The sequence below is a fragment of the Suricata suricatta genome, chromosome 3 (assembly GCF_006229205.1).
Source record: "Suricata suricatta isolate VVHF042 chromosome 3, meerkat_22Aug2017_6uvM2_HiC, whole genome shotgun sequence".
NCBI lineage: Eukaryota > Metazoa > Chordata > Mammalia > Carnivora > Herpestidae > Suricata > Suricata suricatta.
The window spans coordinates 137,157,616-137,165,083 of record NC_043702.1 but is presented as its reverse complement, the minus strand read 5'-3'; positions in this window follow the sequence as shown (position 1 = coordinate 137,165,083).

The following is a 7,468-nucleotide window of genomic DNA, read 5'->3' as shown; positions in this document are numbered from 1 at the left end:
CCCTTTTTTTTATGTTACCCCAATCCCTTCTCACCCAGCCACGCCCTATAGAGTCAGAGTAGAGCAGAGTTACTGAAGTAGAGTTACTGAAAATTTCAATAATAATGACAAGGGGCTCATGTGATTGCCATGGGAGCAGATAATCAAACTAAATATTCAACTTCTCTTTAAGAGTCAAGTATTCCTTTGTATCACCAGGGAATATTCACTAACCTTGGCTTCTTCTCCTGGGGCTCCAGCATGCAGCATGCTTCCACGTTCGCTCTCCTCTCTCTTAATCTCCTGTCTTCTCTGCTGGCTCAGTCTCAACCCCCCAAGTTCTATTTCCTCCTTATGTAGGTAAAGTGGGGCAGACTGTTAGCAACTCTGGCAATTGTTTATCACTTTGTCTCATGAGATTGTGAGCTTTTTAAAAGTGGGTTTTGGGCCACCTAGGTGGTTCAGTCAGTTAAGTGTCCAACTTCAGCTCAGGTCATGATCTCACGGTTCGTGGGTTCAAGCCCCACACTGGGCTCTGTGCTGACAGCTAGCTCAAAGCGTGGAGTCTGTCTTCGGATTCTGTGTCTACCTCTCTCTCTGACCCTCCCCTTCTCATGCTGTCTCTCACTCTCTCTCTCTCTTTCTCTCTCTCTCAAAAATAAATAAAACATTTAAAAATGCTTTTAAGTGGGTTTCACATCTGAGTCATTTCTATAATCCCTATAGAGCCTGCTTGATGACCGCCACATACTAGGCTCTTGATAAATAGCTAATACATTTCATTTGGACTAGGTTACTTTTCTTTGGAAATGGAATTTTTTTCACTCTCTAATTTACCTTTCCACGCAAACGTCTATGCTGTGGAACTCAATGCAGCAGGGAGGTCACTTAAAAAGATTAAAAAAACATATAATATATGATACCAAATCATCTGTTGGACTAATTTTTTTATATAAAAATGATCACTTCCTTGGGACTATCTAGTAGAACATTTTGATTTATTAATTCAGTAAAAGACATCCTCTGCATATAAAGACCTATGCAAGGAGCTTTGTCAAATCCAAAGCTAAATCACACATGGTCTTAACTCAAGACACCTGCAATTATAGGGGTGACAAGGATGTAGATTCGTATCATTATGAGGTAAATGTCCAGTGTGCACAGGGCTATGTTTTCTCAGTTGGTAGTGGAAAGGTGTGGCTCAAACCCCCAGGGAATTATGGGCTGTTGGGGCACGGTAGTGTTGACACTGACACGTTGTCATCACAGGGCTTATACCAACTTCATAATTTTGCTTTATTTTCATGTTTTCTCTGGAAGGCTTGCAATTCTTTACAGTTTTATTTTTAAGTAATGTCTGCATCCAATACGGGACTCGAACTCACACCCCTGAGATTAGGAATTGAGAGCTTCACCGACTGAGCCAGCCAGGCATCCTGAAAACCTTCCAATTTTAAACATTTTTATGGAGAAAACAGGTTCTTGACTTAAGATTTCTCATTTCCATGGCTTTTATAAATGTTCTTTGTTTTTCTTTCATCACAAGTGATACCCTCCTTATGGCCACAGAAGAGATCAAGAGCGACTCTGGAATATGGTCAGGTGCACCTTGGCCCCTCACAGGCCACTAGCCTTATTACCTCAACTAATCTCACCTAACCATTTCCAAGTGAGAAGGGCCATTAAAAAATTTTTAATGTTTATTTATTTTTGAGAGAGAGAGAGAGATAGAGCATGAGCAGGAGAGGGATAGAGAGAGAGGGAAACACAAGATCTGAAGCAGGCTCCAGGCTCTGAGCTGTCAGCACAGAGCCCGATACAGGGCTTGAACCCACAAACTGTGAAATCATGACTTGAGCCAAAGTCAGATGCTCAACTGACTGAGCCACCCAGGCGCCCAGAGAAGTGGCCATTTAAATGACTCCCACTCAAATACTGAAATTGCCTCTTGCCCCTGCCAAGTGACTATGCATCCTTAATTAGATAACTGTAGTAAAAAAAGACCTCACTTCCTCTTCAGGCTGCCCTTCTAACATCACACATCTCTCTTAGAGATGTCATCCCTTAGAGGCACATTAGGCGTCCAACTTCAGCTCAAGTCATGATCTCACAGTTCATGAGTTTGAGTCCCACACTCTGCTCTCTACTGTCAGCACAGAGCCTGCTTCAGATCCTCTGTTCCTCTTTCTCTCTGCCTCTCCCCCGCTCACTCTCTCCCTCTCTCAAAAATAAAAAATAAATATTAAAGAAAGAAACGTCTTCCTTTATAGTGTATGAAAAACTGTCTCCCAGCATCTTCATCCTGCCCCATCGGGGTCATCCAGAGAAAAACGAATCCCTCTTCCAGGGACTAGGGCTGTATTTGAAGACAATGAAGATACTTTCCCACTGAGTCTTCTCTTCTCCAAACTCAAAATCCCCTGTGCCTTCAACCACACTTCACTGGACTGAGCTTTGAGTCCTTATTCTAGCTTTGCACTTCTTTGGAAATGTATATTTCCTTTCTTTATTTCTCTTTCAAGTATGGCATCTGGACAACATATTTCATGTGTGTTCTAAATACTACTGAATAAGACAGTTACCTACCTAATTTTAAACATAAGCTTTTATAGTGCCTCTTAAAAGCAGACTTCTTTTGGGCTTTTGTGGGAGAAGGGCATCATTCAAACTACTTTTTATATATTGAGATTTATGCTAGTTCAAATCTCATTTTGCTTGCTGTGGCTAAGCCTTATGCACTTGCCATGTAATAAAAGGTTGATAAATACTACCTATCATTATTAGCAGTTATCCTTTTTGGACAGTAAATTTGATAAATATGTTCTCTACAAGGTTTTCTAAACATTGGTTTAAACTTTAAAACATAAAACAGAGTATGGTTGAAAATGGAGTTTACAGTGTACCTTGTACCTCTACAATCCTCTCTCTTGACTGATGCCTTTCCTGTATTTAAACTGCTTGGGGCATGACATTCATTTGTTCCTAATCTACCTTATTAACGTGAGGGATCCAAACTTTCCCCAGTTTCGCTCAGCTATGGATATGATGAGGTTCCAGGGAATGCAAATATCACTTCTGGTTTTGCCTCTTCCTACCTCTATAGATGCCCCCAGTCCAGCAGAACTGGACCTCCTCCCCTCTTCCTCCTTCTGCCTCCAACTTGTTGTCCAGGTACAGTTCTTCTGGATGTCCCCAGTGGAGGCTCTCGTGTTTGCTAGTGTAGATGCTCTTTCAGCCACTTTGAGCCATCCACCAGCACTATTGCTGATTTCACTGGGTACCATTGCTTTTGGTGAGCACAGCTCCTGTCACCGCTGGGTGTAACACCAGCTGCCTCTGCCACGAACCACTGACATCTTCATGTGGCATGATGGTCTCCCATGAAGTACTGTTCTGGCTTTTGCGGACTCTTGTCCACACCACGGTTGCGACACCAGAGTCCTCCATTTGCCAAAACGGACTGTGATTTATGGCAGACCAACTTTCTCATGCTTTTGAACTACACTCTGTTTATTTGTTTATGTATCTCTACACCCAACATGGGGCTCAAACTCACCACCCTGAGATTAAGAGTCGTGTGTTCTCCCCACTGACCCAGCCAGGCGCCCCCGAGCTATATTCTGTTGAAAGAGCACACAATGAAGTGTTGCCTGGGTCCCTGATACAGTAATACATCTTAGTTTGATTTTATTTTTAATTGTTCTTCTCTTCTCCTTTTAACAAGCGTAAGCTCTCCCTAGGGCCCAGACATGAGCTCCTGTAGATGGTCCAGGAAGCAAGTCAGATTTACTCTTCCCCTTCCTATGTTTGTTTTGTTGTTTTCATACCTGGTTCCTTCTTCCCTTTGAATGAATTCTCTCTCAAAGACTTCCTTAGTCTTCTAGCATCAATCAGACAGCACAAGCTTGAGCCTCAAACTTACCCTCAACTTGTGATCCCTACTATTCTCATACACACACACACACACACACACACACAACTACCATCTATGGATTCCGTTCCGTGTGTGTCACCATAAAAAATCCTACCTGTATTACTTTGTTTCAATCCTCACAATTCTTAAGTAGAGGAAAATATTACAGTCTTCATTTTATAGATAAGGACACTAAAATTCCAAGAGTTTACATAACTTGTTTAAGGTAATATAATAAGATATTGACAGAACTGGGATTCAGTCAGTGCTTCTACCTGCCACATTATTCTCCTCCACTCAGCCCCTCTTTCACCATCTTATGCCCAAGTATCAAGTAAGGAGGCCCCTTTGCTTTGTCTTCAAATACATCAGAAATCCAAGGAATTCTTCCTGTAGCTTCAGATGTTATCACCCTGATGCTGGCCACCAAGGTCTCTCCAACTGCAATGGACTCACACTGGTCTCCCTGTTTCCTCAAGGGACTTTCTTAGGATTCATATCAGATCATTTCACTCCTCTGATGATTCTCCATAGCTCACTGGAGAACATAAAGTTGATACAATCCCCTTTGAGTTCTTGCCCCAGCATTGAGGCATTTTTCCCACCTGATGACATCTGTGCCCCCTGCCATCCCTGGCCCTGCTGCAGACATTGTCCCCCCAGAAGTCTCAAGGGGCATTTGCCTGCTTTTACCCTGAGCACTCTTTGCCAGCTATTGCCAAGCTTTGCTCCCTCTGCTTCAAGCATGGCTCAAATGGTCTTCTTGAGGAATCTTCCTGACCACCCCCTCTCCCAGCTTTGGACCTGCTTCCCCACACTGTGTCCATGTGACATGCGTGTGTCTCGCTTCATCACTTCCTGTCTCCTATCATCGGACCTTCCACGATACATCTTCAGTATCTTGACCAGGGCCTGACATAGACGGACTCCATGGAAATATATTTTTCAAGAATTAAATTCGAGAAAGGAGGTAAACAATAAATCAAAGACCCAGAAAAGAATCCATTTTTTAAATTAATCTATCAATCTAGTTTCTCTGCCCAAAACAGGCATGGGATTATTCCAGTATGACTTGTTCTCTATGAATGCACTCTGGCTTTTGGTGAATATGACTTTGACTTGTAGGAACTTCCCACAGAGAATCTCTTATAAACTCACTGGTTTATAGTTTGCTTAATCCACATTTCTTTTTCAAGTTAGGATTAAACTTGTTCAAATGTGGTATCTCTTACCTCTTATTCTCTCCAGTTCCTCAAAGATCCCAGAGAGTGTGACAGTGACCAAATTTACAAATTCCTTCACAACCTGGAATCTAATTTTCCTGGGTGATAAATTCTTTCTCTATTTATATACCATAAGAGAAGCTGTCATTCTTGGGGCACCTGGGTAGTTCAGTTGGTTAAGTATCCAACTTTGGCGCAGGTTATGATCTCACAGCTCATGAGTTAGAGCCTCTCATCAGGCTCGGAGCAGACAGCATGGAGCCTGCTTGAGATTCTCTCTCCCTCTCCCTCTGCCTTTTCTGGTTTATGCTTTCTCGGTCTCTCTCAAAATAAATAAATAAACACTTAAGAGAGAGAGAGAGAATCTGTAATTCCTACTTTCAAGTTACAGAAATCAAATACTGCTGGTTGCCCACTCTACATACAGTACTCGGTGAGGAGAGACAGGGACCAGACACTGCAATACTTACCTCAGCGGACACTCAGTCTAGGGCAAGAGACAGACATATAAAAACACATTGGTAATCAGTGTGATCAAGGTAGTAACAAAAATCAATGGGCACAAAAGAGGGCCTCAAGAAGACTTGGGGTTAATTCTAGCCTGAGCAGTTAGGGGAAGTTAGTTATGGTCAAAGTCCTCTGTGCTGGGCCCAAAAGAAGGACTAGAAATTTTTCACATAAAAATTTAAATGGAGAAAAGACAGAAGGAACAGCAATTATTGAAGTGATGTGTGTAAATCGTTTTCTTCAGATATGACAGTCAATAAACTCTTCTACCCAAGACCTTCCATGCGTTCTCTTCCTACTGTCACATTTACTCCAAACTATTCAGCCTAACCATCCAGATCTCCAGTAGTTCCATTTACTGATTAATTCAAGAAAATTTATTAAATGCCCACTATGAACTGGGCACTAAAAATGTGCTAGGAAACCAAATAGAAAGCCTGAACCTCAAACTTACTCTCAACATGTGCCTCCATGGAACCTACCTGTTCTTAAGGGAGACAGTGAACAAATGAGTAAAATGTATAGAAAATGAGATATGTGCTGTGGAGAAAAGCAAAGAAGGGAAGATGGGTCAAGGGTGGAAGGGTGATCAAGGAAGTCCTCTCTGAAAAGACGACATAGAAACAAAAACCTGAAGGACATAAAAGTATCTTGGGGAAGAGCACTCAAGGCCAAGGAAGGAGTAAGAACAAAAGGTATGAGACAGAGTGTCAGGATGTGTCTGAAGAAAAGTTGGGGCCAGTTGAGCTGGAACTAAATGGATGGGAGAGGAAAACGTAGGGAAAGAGATGAGAGACGTGAGATACAGTAAGGACTCGGTTTTATTCCAAGCGAGGTGGGAACTATCACAGGGTTTCAAGCAGAGGAGTGACATGACCCAATATGTTTTCATAGCATCATTCTGGCTGCAGAGGTGTAAACAAACCAAGAATGAGGTGCGGCCAGAAGGGGAAGAAGGGGTTGGAGGCTCCTGGAACTCCCCAGGTACCAGACAATGGAGACTGCACCAACATGGTGGCATGGTGATGGTCTAAAGCAGCATGTTTTGGATATAATTTGAAGGTAGAGCTGGACATATTTGCTTGGGACCTCAATATGGAAAATGAGAGGGGAAGGAGGGGAAAGAACGAGAGAGAGAGAGAGAGAGAGAGAGAGAGAGAGAGAGAGAGAGAGAGAGAGGAGGCACAGGAGACTCCACGGGTTTTGGCCTAACCAATAAGCTTGGAGTTAGAATTTACTAAGATGGAGGAATAGTTTTGGAGGAAAGGACATGTGAAGCCTGAGATGCCTGTTAGATATCCAAGTGGAGGTGTTAAGTGGGGCCATTGTATATAGAAGTTCCAGGGTGAGTTCTGAGCTAGAGAAATAACCGTGGGAATGTAAGAGTTGGTTTAGGCTGCCATAACATAATACAGCAGGCTGAGTGGCTAAAACAATGAAAATTTGTTTTCCAGTGGCTCTAGAGTGTGGAAGTCCAAGGTCAAGCTATCAGCAGGTCTGGTTTCTCCTGAGGCCTCTCACCTTGCCTTCTTGGTGAAAAACCTTCATGGTCTTTCTCAATGCATGCATACCCCTAGTGTCTCTTTGAGCCTCAGAATTTCCTCTTCTTATAAATAAGACAATAGTCACAATGGATTAGAGCCCACCCTAATGGCCTCGTTTAACCCAAAATGCCTCCTTAAAGACTTTTTAACCAAACATAGTCACATCTGAGATATTGGGGGTTTGGAATTTAGCATATGAATTTTGGAGGGCAAAATTCAGCCCATAATAAGGAGTCATCCACTTACTGAAAGAGATCAGATGAGATCATTAAGGCAGTGAATGTAGAGAAAGGAGAAGAGAT